This window comes from Vanellus vanellus (assembly GCF_965231255.1).
Source record: "Vanellus vanellus genome assembly, chromosome: 1".
NCBI lineage: Eukaryota > Metazoa > Chordata > Aves > Charadriiformes > Charadriidae > Vanellus > Vanellus vanellus.
Genome location: NC_138905.1, coordinates 34,987,131 through 35,009,738, shown reverse-complemented (window position 1 = coordinate 35,009,738; position 22,608 = coordinate 34,987,131).

Below are 22,608 nucleotides of genomic sequence, written 5' to 3'. Positions count from 1 at the left end.
CTGCGCCTGCATCCAAAATTGAGTTTTGCACATTCCTCCCGCCTGCGCTGGCCCCCAGAGGCTCAGCTGTGCCATGCCATGCTGTGCCAGCCACAGTTTGTCTCTTCCAGGTGCCCCTCCTAGTGCACCAAGCAGCTCAGGTTTGACTCAGTTAATTAGGCACTTGCCTCTCAATTAAAAAGCAGGTGGAGGACAGAGCCGCACTCCAACCTTTCACATAATAGCCCAGCAGTGAGAGCACCGCTCTCCTCAGATGGTGGGAAATTTCTGCCTGGGGCCACATCTTTCAGCTATAACCATTTCTCTTCAGAGATAAGTGCTGGCTGAGGAGATACACGCCACTCCTCCCATTGCTGCTTTTCAATTTTGCACGAGTTTTTTTAAAGGCAGGAGTCTTCTCATCCACCCAGTCTCTTGGGTGCAGTGAAGGATGATGCTTTCCCCCCTCACTCCTGCCACCCCAAGGTGGTTTATAGCCCGCTAATTCAGGATTCACAGGAAGGAGTTGGCTTGATGATCCTCAGGTAGAGAGGAGACCCAAATCCCTGCCTTACTCCCCCGCAAGCATGTCTCCAGGCAAGGCACTACTCGATAAGAACAATGTCAACCAGCCATTTTAATATAAGATAAACCTCATTCCACAAACACTCAATTCTCTTCCTGGCTTAGGAAGGGCGCCTGGGATGAGAAGTCGAGATGTTGGTCCCTGTAGCTGGGGAGATAAGTCTCAGCATTTGATGCTGAACCATGGTCTTGGCTGGGAGAAGCACCTTGCAGTGAGCCGCTCAGCCAGCGTGGCACTCCCGGTGCATGCTGGGCTGCCACCAGACTTAAAGCAACTCCAGTAAAAACTAGACCCACAGGTATGGTGGCAGTTTTAAATGAAATACACTGTTCAGGTAGGCTCTGAGTGTCATTATCTACAAATTAGAGACTCAAAGTGCAGGAAGGTGAGAGGTGCGTTAGCACGATGCTGTGCTTGAGCTCATCAACCTTTCTGAGCCAGCGCAGCGCTGGCTTGCAGCCAGCCATCCTGGGGAGCAGCATCTCTACCAGCTCCCTGGCTGCTCGCCCCTTACCCGTGGAACAGCGACCACCCCTCACACCCGCTCCTGTGGCTCTGCAGCTCTATGCAATGCTCAGAAGCTCTCCCCATCCTCCAGTCCTCTTCACACCCCACGGAAACGTGATTCACAGCCTGCTGGAGGGAAACAGATCACAGCGTATGGGCGGACACAGTAATCGGTGGTTTCTCCGTTTTGTTTCAGATGGTTCCCCAAGATGTGGCTAAGTCCACTGTTTATGGCTATGCCATGATCAACGTGGACCAGACACGAGCTGAGGTGAAATAGTGCTTTCACCTGATGAAGCAAAGCCTCACTGCAAGCCCATCTACTCCATGCAGCTACCGGCTCGCAGCAGAGTCGCTCCCTTCCCTGTCCAAACAGGGACAATTTCGTTGCATGACAGCACCAGCCACAAACACAAAACTCTCACTACAATAGGTCGCTCTTTCTCACGTACTGTGTCTGCATGACCCTGCCATTGCCAGAGGCAACCAGACTAGGACAGGGGGCTCTACAGCAGTGAAAACAGGCCAAAACATCAAGGAGCAGATGAATGGCTACCGCCTACCACTGCTCAGGTTCCCATTTTCATTGGCTTGGCATGCTTTTTAATGTCATGTAAAGCTGAGTTAACTGAGGCATGAGGCTGCTGATATTATTCTGGCTGCTCTTGCAAGGGTACGAGCCAAGAAAGCAACCTTCCTTGGGAAGAGCAGCAGGCTTGTCATGCTAGGAAACAAACTGATGCTTCTGAACCACAAAACCGCTTAGTTCCTATTTCATTTTTCCAAAAGGTCAATGAGCTAAAATAGTTGGCAGTGAAATCAACTGCTTGACTGCCGAAACCAGTGTGACCCAGTCACTGGGCAGCGGTACTTAAGCCTGCCATAGTAGATACCCTAGGTATCTGTGGTTTGTAAGCATCCAGCATTTTTGCTGTAGCCATGAGTGTTTGCTGAACGGCACATCCAGCTGAGGCACAGCTGGACCACCTCTCCGACTGCCAGTTCAAACGGCACATCTCGCCCTCAGCCTCGGTCCCTCCACACCGCTCACTCTCGTCACCTTGTATCTGACCAACCCAAATAGGGTTAGCAGTGGCTGGGAGCCAGCACAAGCTCTCAGTCTTCTACAGCTAATGGTGAGGGCGGCAAAGCTTTGCCAGGTGGCTATTTAAAAAAACACTGCTGCACGCACCTGTGTAAAAGCTCCAGCATAAATGGAGCTGGACCGATAGGAGCGAGCCAGCGCAGCTGCCGCAGCATCCGGCTGCACCGGGAGAGTTACACTGCTCCAACTGTGCTGACACAGAGCAACAAACTCACCCATGCACCAAGGGCTTATCTAGAAAAGGTGCTTAGAAGGATTAGGACTTCATTCCTGTTGTTAAAGTCAGGCAAGCTCTGCCCTTGACTTCAGGGGCTTGGGAGGTCACGCCAGGCCAAGGACAGTCTGGGAGGGTTTGAACTGTGACCCTCGACACAAAATCAATGATGCTTACGTGGTTAGCGCTGCTGTGTAAATCAGTGGCTTGTGAAACATGGGGACAGGTCTTCTAAAATTAAAAAATGTCATAACAAGAGATATAGACTCTGTCTTCCAGAATGCCTTAAATAATTCTGAAAAGTTAACGTGTTTTAAAAGGTGCACAGAATTTGTACATTTGTAAGTACCCGTTAAAAGTGCACTAAAAATCATATATAAATACATCAAATAGATTGACAGAAATACGATTGAGTCAAACACATGAAGGGGATGCAAAGATTTCCACTCCTGCTGCTGCTGCTACATTTGTAGCTGAGGACTGTTTTGGTTTTAGTAGCTGATAACCTTCCAGAGGAGCCGATTAGAGAAGGTAGCTTCACTACACACGTTTTGGGCAGAACTGGTGCAAGGAGCTGACTTAAAAGGGCAACCAGAAAATATAGTCAGTGACAGGCACAGATGAATCGCCTGGCAGTCTTTTTTACCCTGATGAGTGGAAATCAGATCTGTCAGCAGCTATTTTTAATAGGTACAGGGCCATGAAGGACCCACTACAGAGTTTTTATACGCTTTCACTTACCAGTACTTAATATTCCCTGTATCAAATTCCAGGGCAAGGTAAACTTCTGCAGTTTGTGGAGACAAGCATCATACGTAGACAACTCCTACAAGTAGGAGTTGGCTGTTTCACCAAAGCCAGAGGTCCCAATTAAAGTGTTTTGTGTAAAACTAGGAAGCAGCTGGTTTGGGTTTCATAAAGGTTACCACAACAAAGCTGCAATGGAAGGGGCAAGCAGAGACACACATCCAATCTGAGCACCCTTTATCCAGATCACAGCACACACTGTTCCCAAGACAGGCCTGTCCAGAAACCAACCTTGGCAGCTGCTGTGTCAAGTGTCAAGGAAGGAATTGTGCACGCGATGTAACCTAATCAGGGGCTGAAATAAGCTACATAATATAGAAGAACTCACATACGTTGCTGTTAAGCTACCTGAAGGAACAAAATTCAACTTGCAAAATTGCCAACTAGACTTACATTACCCTTTCCTGCCTCTTCTCTTTCATAAGGGGTTTGCGTGCCCCTGGAGTCATGCAGCTGTGACTGCAATGGGGAAATGGCACTCAGCTGGGTGGAGGCACCGTCCAACGGCCTTCAGCAGTCTTCCTCAGCACAATGGCCAAGAAATCATGTAGAATCGAGATGCCTTGGCCAAATTCTGCCTTTCTCCCTTTTCAGCTAGCTGGCAGTGCCAACACAGTGAAATTCCCTTTCCACACCAACTGGGAATTTCATTGTTGCAGCACAAGTGACCAGTCTGCACAGATGTGTATCGGTGCCAGCCAGGAGACAAAGGGATAGAAGAAGATCTGGCCACTCCACAGCAGTTTTTAATCATCATCTGCATTGTCCAGACAGTAAGGACAGTATGCAGGATCCTGTGTAGATAGCTGCTGAGTTATAACCAGCTCTCCAAATACCTGTCACCAGGTATTTGTCTGTATTCCACAGACCTTGCCTATGGAAAAGAACTTGACCTACTGTGTGCATAAAAATGTGCACGGACTTGCAGAAGATGCGATTAGATTACAACTTTAACACACACAAATATTAGTCAAGGAGTCTTTTAAGAGATAAAAAAGCCCGTGAAGTTGCTACATCTATTTATTCATGTTGTCAGAAGTGGGGTACATCCAGAACAGACTTGGGTATGAGTACCACTAAAGAACCAGTAGTGCAAATACTACTGGTTGGTCATCTCTGCAACTTGAGCAATCACTATTTTTTTTCTGCTTAACCTTACAAAATCTCAATCTTATTACCTAGAATTTCAGGTGGTTTTCTTGGATTACAGATGAAAGGATTGCCCTCATAGTATTAGCTTATAGGCAATGTTTTTGCCTGGAGAGCTCACCAGAAGGGAATATTTACACTAATCCTTCAGTGGAACATTTGAATTGTTCTGTGCAGAAAAGAAAATCAGTATCTGTACTCCATGGAGTAGAAAACAGGCATGCAACCTTAAATGGTAGAAGTCTTGGTAACTTAGCAAATTGCAAGGTAAGATTGAACCCCCAGCTGTCTGGAGAGGTCCCTGGGCCTTCCCAGTCTGTTTTAGTGGAGAGCTAAGGAGCACACTGTTGGCTCTCCTGCCCATTCAGCTTACAATAGATAAAAAAGCATTTAATCGGGCTGGCCATGGGTGTCTGTTCTCAGGAGACCTCCACGCTCATTCCCAGCCACATGCAGGGGCACTGCTGTGGCAGGGAACTTCCTGGAAGAGCACAGCTGAAGTTCCAATTGTCACCAAAAAAAAATCCTGAATGCACTGATTGTTAGCACTCAGGACCTGATTCAAATGATCCCAGAAAAAAAGAAAAAAAAAAAAAAAGAAAAAAAACCCCAACAAATAACTCAATTCTATCTAAACAAAAGCGGCAGTGTTGGAGGAGCTGGCCAGGTAGACCTCCATCAGCAGGCAAAGCAGGCAGCAGGAACAGTGCCCTGCTGAGGGCTGTGAGGAAGATCCAGGTTTTGGAGATCCTTGGGCCTGTGCTTCCCTGGGTTGCCAGTGGGCAGGCTCACACCCTGGGGTGACAGGATCAAGGATACAGCCAGTCCATACAAAAGTGTTAGTGTAGTAATGGCTTTTGAAAACAGGGATTAGGCAAAATTAGTTTTTTCTCTCCCTTTTTGACAGAAGATGGGATACTGGTGTTACAGATTTCATAGCTCCTTTGCTTCCCCACAGCAATAGTTCATCCTTAGAAAAATCCACAAAATAAACATTCAGTAGTTATTACAACAGAGAAAATTGTCAGTTGACAGAAAAAGGACACAAATTTCCAAGTTTTTCCTTAACACTGCCTTCCTCCCCCTCTTCCCCACCACCTCTCCCACCAAGAATGGAAATTACTGGTTCCGATTTGAACAGCTTATGAAAATCACACAGGCTGTGGCAACAAACACATCCTGAGGTTTGCATCGCTGCCTGCGCGAGGCCAGCGTGGCTGAATCAGTTTGCAAGGGGACGGGGGCCAACACCAGCCCCTGCACGCCCCCTTGGAGGAGGCACAACCCCAGCCTGGCTCCCCTTGCCATTTCCCCGGGCCAGGCTGGTGGCAGCCTGCATGATGAGCTCCCAACCTCCTCCAGCATATCCAGGAATTCCCTGAAGGGTCCTGAGAGTCACAGGAGTCAGAGCACGATTCAAGTCAGTTATGTGTCGGGAGAGTTAATTCCAGAGTTGGTCCCTGCACTGCTGTGATGCTACGGTTGCTTTTCCCTGGCTGAGGAGGCAGATTCTCCATGCAGCTCCACCTTGGTCCTTTCCTCTCACCTGCAGAGTAAGGGGAAAACAGTTTTTCAGAACAGAGGAATAGGACTTGACAAATAAAAAAAGAAAATCAAAACCAAGAAAATGCAGGCCTACCAGCCTCCAGAGTGACTTGCTTAAATATTCTCCATGTCATAGTTTTGTTCCTCTAACTTAGCACTAGCAAAATGAGACAGCTAATGGTTAATGTAAGGTTTTGGCTTGCAAATCTATCATGTACCCATGAGGTGGCTCTCTCTAAACTTCAGGGTACAGGAAAGCAGTTCAATTTTTAAAGACATATTGATACTACACTGCAACGACACACACCAGTTAAGGTGTCTTCCCCTCACTCAACACAAACCGGTCAGTGAAATAGTCTCCAAGACGCTGGTCCCACGTGAAAAATGTAATTATGTGCCTATTTTTGTCCTCATGTGTGAACAGCCCTGTGCCAGCAGCCCCAATGTGGAAAGCCCCTGTGCCTGCGCCACTAGCACTGGTTATTACCCCGGCATCTCCAAAGGCCTCTCAAAGTGCACGTGGCTGGCAGGGCACCCAAACGCTGACAGTGCTGAGGAAGAGCAAAGGACAAGGTGAAAGGACAAGACAGGCTCTACCTGTTCCTGCTGCAGAGGGCCTTTCGCTCCAGCCACTTCACAGCTGGGCTTTTTCATTTGTGGTTTCAACAAACGGACTCCGAGCAAATGATCTTTTGCTCTCAGAGCAAGGCACTAAGCTTTGTATCAGCTGTTAAGGGAGGACTTGGACCAGGGAGACCCAGCCTTGCCTAAGCTGGAGGGAGAGGGAGGGCTATGATGGACCGCAACCACATCGCCTGGCACAGCAGCATGTATTGCACCAGTCAGCCCTCGTGGGAGAGCAAATTCCCCACTAAATCTAGACCTGTTCATAATATCCTTCCACACAAGCCACGTCATGGCAGGACACCCAGGCTCCAAAAACCCCAGCCCAGGCTGGGACACTGTGTGAGCAGCGAGAGTCAACACAGCTCACGGTTTTCGGTAGACGCTCCCTGCAAAGCATTTTCTTGGGGTCTCTCGTTACGAAACAAGTTGGCAGTACGCGTGTCTGACTTCCCTGAATCCGCCCCATCAGCTGGCCCCACTCCTCCTTGCGCAAGACACTGGATGTCAGAGGCAGCCGTGGTCTCACGACCAGTTGGGAGCGTGAATTACATTTGCAGGGCGATGGCAAAAGGGGAGTTATGGGAAAAGCGAATTGGCATAAGTATAAACATACCACTGAGAGAAAGAGTTTCCCCAGGGTCATAGATACATATTGCAATGGTTTGGGACATGTAATTTCCTTGCAACATAATATTTAATTGTATCACATTAACATTCCTGTACTGTAGTAAAATGTGCTATTGTAGCATGTTTTGACATGAGCTCTAGATTTTGGCCAAGAGACGGTTTTCACTGTTAGTGCCATGGTGTGGCTGCTTGCAGTAACTACATTGCATATATTCCTCTCTCAGAAAGAGGAATTCAAACCCTTTTGTTTTGAAACAAAAAGCTTCTGTAGCCTGGGACCCAGGAAATCCACCTTCCCGACGTATGAGGAAGCTGAATATTTCCCTCCCTACCCCTACTGCGTATGAGGTTAAAGCGTTAACGTCCGAGCTAGCGGAGATGGCAGTGGCAGGAGGAAGGAGGGGGCCCAGGGTGGTGCCAGACATGGGAAATCTTTCTGATGAGCTACACAGCTGTTGCATTGATGCTGATTTTCCTTTTGTTATTGCTCCTGCTAGTTGAAATGTTTCTTAAGGAAGTCATTTCAGTAAAAAAAAAATAAAAGAAATGAGAGTGCTAAGCAAAATCACCGAGACAGTGCTGCAGATGACACTGCTTATACAGTCACCCAGCTTCACAGGGCAGACCCGAGGGTCTTGGGGCAGTCCTGGATGCTCTTGCAGGAGAGTAAGAGCAGCAAGAGTGGCTCATCTCCTAAGCATACAGTGGAAGAGGGATCAGCTGGGGCAGGGAGCGCAGGCACATCCTCCCCTTCGCTCTCCTTGGCTTTAGGGCCATCTCCCTGTTGTCAGCCAACGTTACAGTCTCATTTCTGTAGCTCAAACTGTGCAATGCAGAGAGCTGCCAGCCCCAGCCTGGACAACCATTCTAACCAAGGCCACGTCTGGAAGTGCTTTCTTTCAGTTTTGCAAGGCTTTGCTCTCCTTCAGGTATTCCTTGCAAGGCACCACTCTGAAATGCAGTAAGAATGGTGAAAGCACGACCAGGCTCTGCTTTTCCAGCACATTCCCCCTTGCACCCAGCCCTCGAAGCATGGCAAACCCTGGGGAGCTCAGACCACTGCGGATGCTTGAGGAAGGAAGGAAGGAAGCCCTGGCCAACCACATGGAAGGGGAGACTGAGATATAGGAGCGAGTTTCCCTTTGCCAACCCATGGCTCATCTACGATCGGAAATTTGCCGATATGCCGTCCACACAGAACATGTGGTGGAAGCAGAAGAGCTCACTCCCAAAATCTGGGCAGCATCCAAGTTGAGGCAAGGACAAATGTCACTGACCTTTACAGCATTCCAAGAACTAAAATCCCTCGGCTCTCTTCCGCTCACTGGAGAAATGGCTCAAAACCTGTTCTCTTTCCAGTCTCCCCCCAGGGGGAAGAAAGCATCAATCTCTATGCAAGTGTATTTGTTCTGCGTGTTCCTTATTTTATATTTTACAAACCAATGCCAACTTTCAGTCATTGAATCCAGACACTCGTGTTAACAATGGATGATTACATTTTCCATCAAAATGTTTTCCCACAAGCACAAGCTTTAACTCAAAGTACTCTTTTTACAAGTAATAGTGTTGTAATGTATAGCGAGGTGAAATATTTAACTGGTGCAGACGAAACTGGTTCACTGGAACCAACAGAGATGCACCAGTTTACACCACCAGAGGCCCTGGTCCACAGTGTTTCCCCACTCCTGGGCAGCCAGGATGCTGTGTTTGGGCCAATAGGATTTATGACCATTTTAAATAGAAGCAACTTTATCATGTGCGTCGGTAAACTGCTGTGCTATTGGACTGCAGGCAGCTGAGTACTTTTCCACTCTTTTTAGCTATTGCTATCAGAAATCATGGGTTAGTCGATAACCACATTCCTCCGAGATGAGTTTGCCAGCGCACTGAAGGAGATCTGTTCACACTGGGAGGCATTGTTTCCCAGGCTATTCCAAACAATACAGAAAACACTGTGTTCTCATTTGAGTACTATGAAGAAAGAGCTCAGTGGATGGGCTTTTAAAGAACTAGCATATGCAATTCTATAAACTATATTCTTTAAATAAAGAAAAACCCTCTATGTCACGCAGCACTAAATTATGATTTGCTCATGGACAGCATCCAGCATCAGAAATATGGATGAGCTTTGGCTGGGCTTTCTAAGCAACAGAAAGAAATATTTCATTCCCAGCAGAAGAGGAAAATTTAAAAAAAAAAAAAAAAAAAAAAAAAAAGAGAGAGATTACACTAACATTTGAGGCCACTTGATTCTCAATAGCAAAACGTAATGACAAATTCAGTGAAATTGAGCAGGATCAAGATATTGGGATAAGACCTTGCCCTGAGTTTACTCTTGCCTCAGAGACCTTGCCCCTGAGTCAAGGCAGAGCAAGGAGATGTTAATCCTGCACTGGATCGGTTTTGCCAACCAGGTCAGAGGTAGAATTTCAGACACTAATGTGGTATTGAAGCTTTAAATAGCAGCAGAGTGTATATGTCCCTACATAGCACTTGCAGTGAAGAGCAACACAAATACAGACTGGTTTTGAGGTGGCCCTGCAAACCAGCAATGTCCTGGTGGAACGTGAAGTGTTCAGGCCCACCTGTTTGTCATTCCAAGCCAGACAGTAAGAAATTGGTAGGCTCCTCATAGCCCAAATTAGAAATGAATGGGCTACATTTACGTGCTTTTTGCCCTCAATTATACCATTGCTTTAACAAGGACCTCAGTCTTCGTATGCCTTTCCTATCATCCAGGGTCACTCAGAGCATGTATTTGAGTTTGCATCGCTTGTTCTTACCTCCCCACTTACCTACTAAACCTAACAGATTTCTTTGAGCTTTAAAGGCAGCTGGATCAGGCCAGAAAACAAAGAGCAGTAATTTTCCCACTAAGAGTTCAGCACAGTCCAACAATGAAACAAGCTTTTAATGAGGCATAGCAGAAAGAACATGTGAAACAAAGATAACCATTTTCCGTAATGGAAGCTTGAACTTTTTCACCTGCATGTGAAAATTGTTCAGAAACAGGAGGATTTAAAACCATAGCTACATTTCTGTCCTCTCATACCCTTCCCTTCTTCCCCTCTTACATGCAAGCAGCCCCAAAGAAGTCCATAGGAGGTGAACGGACAGATTGTCTTCACTGGACTGCAGTGGCCTTCGCTGCCTGGTATAACCTGGCTTATCATGTTCCTGTTATTCTTGCGGGAATCTGTGTCCGAAAGAGCAAATCCAAACTAAGATTTCTGTGTCACAGTCGCTGCCAAGGAAAGTCTCCAGGCTGGATCACGGCTAAACTTAATGCTGCAGCTTTAAAGGGGCAATTTCAGTGTGGGGTTTTTTGTTTTTTGTTTTGTTTTTAAATCTAGTATATTTTGCATTTCACAACTATACAAATCCACATTCATGCCACACTAAGAGGATGAAGAAGAGGAAAGCAGTGGAGAAAAAAAACAAAACTAGCAGTAAAATAGCAGGTCTGTTTTAACGGTTTTAAAACCCTTGAACATTCCTCCTTATATGTTTTTTGCAACAGAACCAGGTCTGAGAACAGACTGTAGCATTAATATCAACTAGCATGATAGCTGCTAGGGCCCAAATCACAGCTGGACACAGGCAGGAGCAAATACTGACCCGCAGTTACAGCACCGTCACCTTTCTTTCCAGACTCATAGTGCTGCTCCAGAGCTCAGGTAGGCAAAATGGCCAGACGTAGTGTCATTCACAAGTGACAAGGGAAGCAGTGAGAGAGAGTGTATATCTTAAGCGGAGAAAAATTGAGATAGAGCAGTTATCCAGAGTAAGGAGCATCATAAGTTTTCAAACAGAGGTCATATTGCTCAAAAACCAGCAAAGACTTCAATGGGCCTTTGGTTGGGTCCTATGCCAGGAATAAGCAGAAATACTCAATAAATTCCTACAACACATCAGTCTAGATTTTATGTAGTGTTGTGAGTATTCTTTAAAAAAAACACAGAAGAGCAGAAGAACAAGAAATATTCTGCCTAAAAAAAAAAAAAAAGGATCTACTTTATCCTGTGAGGCTCATTCAAGGTGAAAAGACTAGAAACGTTGGAAAAAGTTCAGAGAGATGCTAGATTGATCAAAGCACTCAGCTGGGATAAGAAACTATAGGATCTGAGTTATTACTGCTTGGAGAAGAAATGGCTGCTGGGGAAGAGATCGAAGAAGCAACAAAAAAAAAACAAAAACAAAAACAAAAAAAAATCTTGCATTGTGAGCCTGAAAGGGACCCGGTGCATCACTTACAATCCATTCACATTACACTGCTGGGCAAAAATATTATTCCTGATGAAATGCAGCAGTTAACCACCTCTCTTCAAAGTCAGTGCAGGGTCCTTCCGGCACTGCTGCAATTGCCATCGGGCAGCTGCCGGCAGCGAGGTTGATCTTTACAGCCTGGGCCCCTCGCCCCATTGCGCCACGCAGAGTCCCTGACCCCCATTCCGCAGGCTGGGTTTTGGGAGATGAGCTCTCATGAATCCGGCCACAATACTGGGAGGTGTTTCCCTCCAGCCCACTGCTCTATCCCACTGCCACAGGCTGCTGCCCAAGAGCAGAGCAGATTGTGCACTGAAGCTGTGCCAGCCCAAAACGTGGCGCCCTGATGCCAGCTGCGAAGGAGCTGATGTGTGCTTCAGAGAGAAGCATATTTTAACCTGTTTTAGCTGCTCATCAAGCAAACATGAGTCAGATCCCTAACATACCAACAGATCTTAAATGGCGGCCAGAGCCTGCTAGAGACTGGGACTTCTGCTTCTCATCAGAGTTGAGCCAAGTAGAGCTGAGCGGTTGCCAAAAGCGAAAGTCCCTGTCCTACCTCTTACACTGGCTCAGTTACTCATACAGCTTGCAAATATGTGAGAGCTAAACCCTAAGAAAATTGAAATCGCCTAGGTTTTGTTGTTGTGCTGCTAGTTTTCTGAGCATTCAGCTCCCTGAAGATGTCCAAATGAGCAAGGGAAACAGTGGGAGCACACAGCCAGGAGAAAAGCCACTTTCTCAATGCAGTCTCATGATCAGTTTTCTGTTGGTTGGTCACCTAACCCAGCAAAAAGAAGGGTTACGAATATAGCTGGCCACATAAGCGCTAATCCCAGTACAAGGGAGACTGGGAAAATCACAGGTGGGAACATAGAACAGAACGACAGCCTTTGGGGGAAAATAGCACTTACACCAGACCGTGAGGCTGTGGCCACATAAAGACCCCTAAGCTGACCTCGGTCAGTAGCTTGGAAGGTGAGGAAATCCAGGCATCTCCAGAATGGGAGAAAACAAAACAAAAAACATGTTTACTCCCACTTACAATGAGGAACTATTCCCTATAACAATTCCCTCAGGAACTCAGGAGTGGCCAGCACTGCCAACAGTGCAGCTCTTCACGTGTCAGTGGCCACTGAAATGGCAGGGGTGAACCAAGGTGAGGAAGCACAGGCTGAGCTGGGAGCCCTGTGGCCAAGCTCAAGGCAACAGCCATGCCCGTGGTCTATGTAGGGGCCAAGGTAGTGCAAACCCACTAGTCACTCACACAGTGGTGTATGGGGCATACGAGCTTTCATAGAATCATAGAATGGTCTGGGTTGCAAGGGACCTTAAAGAACATCTAGTTACAACAGTTTCCCTGCCATGGGCAGGGACACCTCCCACTAGACCAGGTTGCTCAAAGCCCCATCCAACCTGGCCTTGAACACTTCCAGGGATGGGGTATCCACGGCTTCTCCGGACAACCTGTTCCAGTGCCTTACCACCCTGAGAGTAAAGAACTTCTTCTTAATATCTGATCTAAATCTACCCTCTTTCACTTTAAAACCTTTACACCTCATCCTATCACTACACTCCCTGATAAAGAGACCCTCCCCATCTTTCCTGTAGGCCCCTTTTAAGTTCTGGATGGCTGCTATAAGGTCTCCCTGGAGTCTTCTCTTCTCCAGGCTGAGCAACCCCAACTCTCTCAGCCTGTCTTCATAGGAGAGGTGCTCCAGCCTTCTGATCATCTTCGTGGTCCTCCTCCAGACCCACTCCAACAGGTCCATGTCCTTCTTATGTTGAGGACCGCAGAGCTGGAGGCTGTACTCCAGGCAGGGTCTCATCAGAACGGAGTAGAGGGGCAGAATCACCTCCCTCATCCCACTGGCCATGCTTCTTTTGATGCAGCCCAGGATGAGATTGGCTTTCTGGGCTGTGAGTGCACGTTGCCAGCTCATGTTGAGCTTCTCATCCACCAATGCTGCCAAGTCCTTCTCCTCAGGGCTGCTGTCAATCCATTCTCTGCCCAGCCTGCATTTGTGCTTGGAAATGCCCCAACCCACTTGCAGGATCTTGCACTTGGCCTTGTTGAACCTCATGAGGTTTGTATAGGCCCACCTCTCAAGCCTGTCCAGGTGCCTCTGGATTGCATCCCTTCCCTCCAGTGTTTCAATTATAACACAGAGTGGTGTCGTTGGCAAACTTGCTGTCGGTGCACTCAATCCCACTGTCCCTGTCACCAACAAAGATGTTGAACAGTGCCGGTCCCAATACCCATCCCTGAGGAATGCCACTCATCACTGGTCTTCACTCTTTGCAGCACTCAGAAGCAGGGTAAAATCACTGCAGCTCATTTCCACACAATCTCACAATAGCTTTGCTACAGCAATACTGCGGTAGATAAAAAGCTTAGAAATTTTTCATGTTGAAGGTCATAGCAAAAGCTAATCTGAATCAACATCTTCAGGTGATAAGGGACTCTGTTCAAAGGATCGAAGTCTTTTCATTTCCTCTTTGCACAACTGACAGATTCAGCTGTTACTTTGCAGTTGTACAGGTGGCTTGACAACGATGAAGCGTTCATCCCAAGCTGACACAGAGTTGGAATAAGAAAAATATACTGGCAATCACTGCACAGTCTAGATTTATTTATAATGCAAACAAAGATCCTGTTTTCCTTCTTAATCTATACTAAAACTGTAGCTGAGACTAAGGAAGTCTAGCAACTAATGAATCTAAACCACAGGGGAGGGAAAAAGACTTTAAACAGAATTCATATTTTGAAGTCCAAACGATATGATATCTCTAAAACACAAACGACTTTTTTTTAAGGAAAAAAAAAAATGCTTTGATTTATGTCCAGCCAAACATATTAGGCCCAAGTTTTGGGCCTGGAGAGCTTACACGAGTGTGAACCAAGAAGCTGGGGCACCTCACCAAAAGAGGAGCAGCTGAATCGCCCAGGCAGGTCTTGACAGCATCAGCCAAAGAGAAGGAGGGGGCAGAACATCCTTTATTAGCAACCTTGGAGGATGCTAACCTCGTTAACCATCAGCATTGCACTGACTGAACCGCAAATGCACATTCCCTGCACACCCACACAGGCTCTCAGAACTCGCACACAGCCGGGAGCTGGATTGCCATGAAACACAGGCTGGCCAGGTACGGCGGCGAGAGAGAAACCTTCCACCTAAGTGCTGCCCCCCTCCAACAGACATGGCTTCCTCTTCAAAGTTAAAAAGCAATCTTCAAGTTCTTGTAACTTATCAGGAAAAAGACCCCTTACAGGCAACGTATGTGTTAATTTTAGCTAGAAATCTTCCCCTTAATCTTGGCTGACGCACATAAGACCACTGGCACCTGCAGGGAATTTCTGGCTGGGAAGAAGGGAAAAGGTTGTTTTCGTGGAGTAAATCCCACATCCCAGACTGATCTTGTCAGTAACTCATTGAATGGCTCTAGGGAGTCAGCTAGATTTTAGAACTAATTTTTTAAAAGTGTAAATGTTTGTTGTTAAAAAAGAAGAGTTAAATATTTTCAACCACCTGTAATGGTTTGGTAATTCTCCAGGAACTTCCCCCTCATTCCTAGACTGAAAATAAAAAACAGACCCAAAAGACAGCTTTTGCTGCAGTACAGTATGTTGAGCGCTTACTTTCCTATTCCACATTAACCCTAGCTCAGGAGGGTGTTCTCTGATGTTCCCCTATAGAAGGAGTCAAGAAAGTCTCACGCATAGAGGGAAAGAAAGGCACTCTGGGCTCCCCAAACTATTGCACTATTTGCTGTTTGAACGGTAGAAAGTACCTCTAGAAAGACTGGCACAAGGAAAAACTATGTTTCTCACTGGGTTGAGTGCAATCTTTTTGTATTAAATTAGTCCTCTCACTCATCAACTTTCAACTTGGCCGAAAGCACACTTTGGTTTTCAGTTTCTCCCTGCATCTTGCGTCACCATACTTCTGGTTACTCATACTGAACCCACTCTTGCATGCTAGTAGGTTCAGGGTAATTTTTTTTTATTTTTTTTTTTTTTTTTAATGATAGTTTGATATGCTGCATCGTATGCGGCTAGAACTGCCAAGCCAGCCCTGGAACCTCCAGCGATAGAGACGACTTAGCAAAACCCTGCTTTTGGTACTTTCCGCTTTGCAACTAACCACAGCACATGAATACAGACTGGGCCTTGGCAACTATCCGTTCATTATTAACAAATTAACAGCTTCGTAATTCCCCCTTTTCTTTTGTTCTGTGTGCACAATCACGCATGCGTGCCTGGCAACTTGGTCTTTTTTCATCTTGACAAATCCTTTGCCCCAGTTTTCAACAGCACAATGAGGGGTCAGCCAGGAAAGCTTCGCACGGCCTATCAAACTGATTTGTTTAACTTGTTTCCAGTTCAGTCCAGATCTTTGTGAGGAAATGCACAACAGCCATGGAAAACAACATCTTTTTTCCGCAAGACCTCTGGGCCGCCATTGTCAAGTGAAACCGTGCCTAAAATGTGGACATTTACAAGCACATGTGCACCGGTCTGGACTCCCCAGAAAGCACAGCTGCTTTCTGGAGTGACCTCCATCTTAGGACAGACTGAATCCCCAACCCACTGAAGCTTCCTCCCCTCGCAGAAGCAGCACCGAGGGCCCCAACATGGGAGTGAGACCAGGCCAGGCTTGGGGACACCGGCCCGGCTCTTCCTGCCACTTCCCGGGCTGGCGCAGCTTCAGAGGCCGCCCACGGCCATTGTGTGGCCCAGAGGGGGCCCCAGCAAGACTCCCCCTGCAAGGCCATCTGAGGGAAGGGATTGTTTTATTTACGAGATGGGAGGAAAAAATAAAGCTCCCATGTTGTCTTTCACTCAGGGTGAAGAGGAGGAAGAGAGTTGTCTTATTTTTGGTAGCTAAAGCCTGTTCACTGTGCATGGCTTTCAAAGGGAGAAAAGGAAGCATGCCGTCTGGGCATCAGTCACGTCCAAGTTTTGGGCAGGACCCTCTCCTGGAGATGGGCAACCGTCATCCGACACAGCGCAGTGAAATGTGGCAGCCGGAGCAGGGGCTGCCATGTCCCGCAGCATGCCATAACGCCAGGGCCGTCGGGTGAAGGCAGTGCGGTGGCGGGGGAGGCCATCTTCATCTTGAGAATCTGCCCTTCCTTTCTGTGGCGTCTCGTGCAATTCAATGAGGCGCTTTGTTTCAGGGGAAAAACGAAATGTTTGCTTGACCCAAAATGAACTTCAAGGTTTTAAATTCACCAATAAGCCATGACAAAAATTGGTTTTTTGAGTTAATGCCTCCAATTTATTTTCACATTCATGTGTTGACAGCCAAACAAAAAATAAGTATTCACACAAAGAAGTTCTGTCTTCCACTCGTTTTTCACATGAATGAGATTACATATTTCTAGTTACTCATCCTGGGAAACTTTTCCAGATTCTACTTTGAAATTAAATAGAAATGCTTGGGAGAAGAGAAGAGTTAAGATTATACTAAGCATGGATAAGTTTTACTTAGCAACTCTGTCCCTTGGAGAAGGCTTAATACTATTTATTTTATTTATCTGCTACATTTAGCTGGACAGATTCCATATCCATTACAGTTCAGAAGTGATATATTTCATCCTGTAATAATAATTCCCAGTTAATTATTACAACCAAACATGTTTCTTTAAAGCCAAGCATATAGCAAAAGTCATGGTGCAGAGACCATGTCCTTAAGAATCAATGTCATTTTATTCCAAATTTCCATAAGGAAAAATACCATTTTAGAATGCAAACTTGTAGATACAATGGAAAATGAATTCCATTCAGATGATGCAATTAACCCCCAGTATAAATAATCTGTGGTGTATATTGTAATATGATAATGTGAAAGTCCAAAAGAACTCATTCCCAGACCACATCAGAAAATCTACTGAGTCAACAACTGCAGCAGACAATAACAGCACGAGTTAAAGGAGCAGAGCATTAAAGCAGGTTAGTTCAAACTCTACAGCATTTAAAATGTCACTGACAAGATTAAATATGACCATTCACACTGGGGCGCTACGTGAATTCACTCAGAAAAGATTTGGTACGTAAGACCTGCGTGTGAAGCAACAACTAGATCAACTTGCTAAGTCAAATTACCACACAGAGAAGACTGTTCCTGCTTCTGTTTTGCGTTATCACCACCAGTTTTTAAATCATTTAAAAGGAAAATTATTTCCTTAATCCATTTGCTTAAAATTTGTCTAAATTATATTAAGCAAACACATCTGAAGCTCACTTTGTTGCCTAAAGATTCTCTGTGCACATAGGATGTGGCTACAGAACAGATGTAAGGAACTGAAATGAAAAAGGGTATTATTATAGCAATAAACATGTTGTTTCAACTGTTCTCTCAGATCAAAAAAAATCCAGCATTTCAGTGGGATATAAGTGACTTAACTATATATGTAGAAAGACTGCAAGAACCATATGGTAATAATTACTAGAAGTGCATAGTTCACTTTTTCCTGACAAGAGCCACATGGCTTTTTTTAATCTATTGTATCACATATATGATGTAACAGTATATCAATGCAAATCAAACAAACGCAAAGCAGCTTTCCAGCTGAGGCTCCAGACACAGAGAAGTTGGGCAGCTCCAACTTTTGGGTCCTATTCCCAGCTCAGCCCTCGACACTCACATTTTCTCTTTCTAGCCACGATGTTAAAAATGCGTGGTTCAAATCACCAGAGAAAGCAGAGAAACCACCACCACATTTATTATGAATTCCAACACCACAGCAAAACTGAACACAGGAAAAAATTATCTCCCTCCAGAAGCCGCCCTGAGTGATCCCCTCAGGAAGGAGTTACTTATCACTCCTTGGTGAAAACAGGGGCTCCCCTCTTCCACAGTGACACCTTTGCCATGCAGTTTGATTTAATATCAACCTGCTACTTGGCCCACAGCTTAAGGCTACAGCAGGGAAACAAAACGAAATTCAGCAGAAGCCCCAGCTACCACGCAAGGGTATATGGCACGATGTGGAAAAAGCAGCCAAGATGAAATGGCTCTAGGTCAGTTCTGCCAATAATTTCCCAGGTGCCGTGCACTTAAAATTCAGTACAGTAATGCTTTAGAAACTTTTTATTTCAACGTTCTTGATTTCTTTTTTGAGCCATGCAATATCTAAAGGCTGTAAGAAAAGCGTCACAGCCCCGTGACACAACACATTCATCTGATGTGAGTTCACAATGCTGGATCAAAACCACTCAAGAGGGGATCCTAAGGTTTTAACTATGTGCCACAAGTCAGGCTGGACCTCTGAGAAGGCTGCTCAGGGGATGATCCAAAACTTTGTACCGCAGCATCCCAAAGGGGAACGAGGTGCCTGGGATTCTCCATTGAGGATTACCTTTTGCCCAAGGCCAGTGGTGGACGCACGGCCCTGCTCTGCTCCTACCTGCTTCTGCGACGATCCCAGCATCAGGCAATCAAATAAAAACGCCTGCTTTGCAGGCCATTTACTACATCTGGCATACTCCGGTTTTGTTTTGCCCTTCAGGATCTTATTTTCTGGGCACTTAGCTGAATGCTGGGCCCTTGGCCAGGCTAACCACTCCCTGATCTGCTCTCACCCCTGCAACCCAAAACACCGGGTTTGTCCCACCTTGGTAACTTTGACTACCAGGAGGCTTTGCACTATCCCCTGCAGCAGGAACATGCCACTCCAGTCATCACCCCTGGCCCTGCCACCTCTGCCTCCATCAGCTCCTTCTCAGTGTCTGCCACACGCTGCTGTACATTGTCCGCTGCAAAAAGCAAAGCCTGCCCGCAGTGCCGCGTGCCTTGGTATAACTACGCATTCAACTGATAAGGGTGTGATTAGGTGCAGATCAGGCCCTCGTTGCACTGCTCAGGGTGAAAGTGAAAAGGAGCTGGGTGAGATGTCTACTCCGAGATAGCTGGGAATACCTTCAAGAGGCTGTTGCACTGGGCGACAGCTGGCTCTGTAAGGAAGGGAACTACCAAAAAACACCTCCATAGTGCAGTACTGCTCATATCCCATGGTACACAGGGCATGAAGCAGATGCCTTGATGCCATGAAAGACGGGACACTTCATGGCTTGCATCAGCCAGCAATGGTTGTCACATCAGTTTGCTGTCTTGGCAGTGACCATTCAAAGTGCAATTGCAGACTACACCTGCCTGACTCAAGCCTGTACCACCAGTTGTATTGCATTGCACAGAACCAATTTTAATAATCCTAATTAATCCTAATTAATAGGGGAAGCTGTGGCAGCATCATAAAAAGTAAAAGGCCTTCTTCACATTTGAGGTTTGGATTTCGCAGAATTCACGTATCTTAATTTCACAACTATACATTAAGGTCAAACCAGCAAAGGGATTAAGTTAATCTAGCTTCTACTTCAATGAACAGAAAAAAGGCTCCCATCATTGTCCCATCAAATCAGTTGATTTTGTAAATCACATATAAGAAGATGAACATTTATAAATCCAAAAAAATTAATCAAGTCTTTCTCCTTCTGTTAAGTCTACAAAGTTTAGATGTGGCAGGGAAGTGAGCTAATTTAAAATTATCGTTTGGGTCAGCATATCTATTTACAGTGTTCAATTATACGATCATATCATTTTGCACAGCCTTCTTTATATTGGCAAGCTATAAAAGAGCTTCTTCGAATGGAACCATTGTTCTGCTGCACGCTCTAAGAATAGCATAGACTATATATAAGGCCTCAGCTCCAGGGCTGCGCAGAGGACCTGCCTTGATAAATTCAGAAGTTTCCTATTGCATCAAAGTTCCTTCCTCCTTTCTCTTCCCTGTCTCTCTTGCCCAAATATACCAGACTGTATTTGGGCCAAGCAGCCCCCCCGGCTCCCGCATAGATTAGGTACTGATCTTCTGTCTTTTCCTTCCTAGGACAGACAACTGCATTTTATTGTTTCCACATTTGAAAGGCTGCTCTTTTTTTTAACCATATTTAGCCTAGCCTGTCACACAATAACAGAACTAGGTGTTATTTCCAGGTTGGTATTTTCACTCGCTTGCTAAGAGATGCTGACAGAAAGCTTGCCAGGGCTGCTACCCAGCTCTGGACCTCTCCTCCATTTGTCACCAGGTGATGGTTTATCCATAACAGAGCAGTGGCACATCAATCCCGAGTCCATCACCGTAAAACCATTGTGAAGGTTTTCTACTGGAAAACTCAATTTAGGATACTTCGTCCTTTCTCACAGAAGTAAAAATATTGTGGTAAATAGTAAAAAGGTCTTTAAAGGAGCTACAAAGTTTTGTTTCACTTTTAGCTAGTGAGAGGAAAGAAGAAACAAAACCAGCTTCTTATTTTCTGGCTAGTTAAAGAAACTGTAAGAACATCAGTGTTGGTGATGTTTGATAATACATTTGATAATATGGAGGGTGAGTAACAAAAAATAAAACATGAACTGGCAGAAAAAAATTCCTAGGTTTAAACCTAGGATTTAGGCAATTTTAAACAGCCAAGGAATAGAGAGTTCTCCACTAACATATTTATGATCAACCAAAAGGTGGTGGTTTGCCACCAAGTTGAACTTCTCAGAAAAATTACACAGATGCAGTGTGATGACAGTTTGTGATCCCTTTTGTCTATTTTAACAAGCTGCCAACACTATTTTGAACACACACTTGTGCCTTCTCTCCACCTCCCTATTGAGCTAACACCGCAGGAAGAAGAGGTAACAAGACAGATACTCCCAGTTCAGTACAACTCCACCGAAATGGGATAATCCTAAACAACAGAATGGTTTCCACTGAGGGAAAATAATTTTTTTCAGGGGCATGGTCCCCCTGGACAAAATCACCTGGCAGTATTCCCTGAAGGAGGGGCAAGGGGGGAAGCAAGAAGATAACAGAGGAAGCAAAAAGTTATGAAAGGAGCAGCAACTCCTTTTTACTCCTTTCAGAGATCTTCAATACCCTCCCAAACCAGGGCCTCAGTGAAGGAAAAGGGAAAAGCATAGCTTATCCAGCTCAGACAGACTCCCAGGGACTCCCAAGGGCACGCTGACCTCCAGAGAGGTCTGTAGCAAGTCTGTTTCACTCTCTGCCTGCAAAGGCCTTTGCTTAAACCCTGAGCAAAGCAATTGTGGGATAGAAGCCACCTGTGCAAAGCTTCTGGTATCTGTAAGGGTTTGCTAGTGCTTCTCAAAAAACTCGTAAAGAAATGAAATGTAAGAGGGAGGGCAGTGTAATTCCCAAGTATCGCTGGAGGCAACATCAGATCAGTGCTCATCCCCAAAGTCCAGAAGTGCCTGACAGACACCCGGGAAATCAACCCAGGGAGTCACCAAGAGGCCAGATTTCATCACAGCAAGTGATCGAAAGTTATGTGAGAGTATTTTTTCAGACTTGTAGACATTTTCAAAACTATGCAGGCTGTTTCCATGCAAGTTCTTCTAATCTAACTCACTCTGCATCCTAAACACGCAGACAGGGAATGCAGCAGTCTGGCACGAGCTGCTCATGAGAGGGAAAAAGACCCAGCTGCTATTTATACATATGATATACTACTATCCACTCTCTTAGCAAGTGACTTCAGACTGTGGCATGGACAAATACTTGAGGGACAGACCCTCATTTTATTTCAGTTTCAGAAATCCCATCAGCACAGTCCCTGAAGAAACAGCTCCTAGAAAAGCTGCGTGTGAGCTTACAGAGCTAGATTTTAAAACTGTGTTAGTTTTGGCCTGTCTCTGGTCCCTCTGGAGTTATTTTGGCCAGCACTCTCTGTTTCTGAGAATCTCACAGATAGTATTACAGCAGAGAGATTTCTTCAAGCACACACTCTGATGAACTGTGGGGACGTTTCTGGAATCTTTAAAGAACCTGACTTCTCTGGAACTGGAGGGACCACGAAAGATACAGAAAAATACAGGCAGTGTAGCCATATTTCAATAGATCCCCCTTCAAGTCCCACCAAGTTGTGTGAAATCTTTACATTGGATCAAAGAGGATCTTCTCAATAAATAAATGGGGCGAACTTGGCTGACAGAGCAAAGACCATTTAAAAATATAAAGTAACACAAAATGCTTTCACTAATAGCTACAGTGCTTATCATTTTATCTGGGCATTTCCCTTTCATATACTTGAAAATTATAAATTGATAGATAATATTAGAGCATTATTTAAACAAACGTGCTGTCTCTGTCCTCAAGCAGCACCGGTCTTCTGAGTAGCAGACAGCA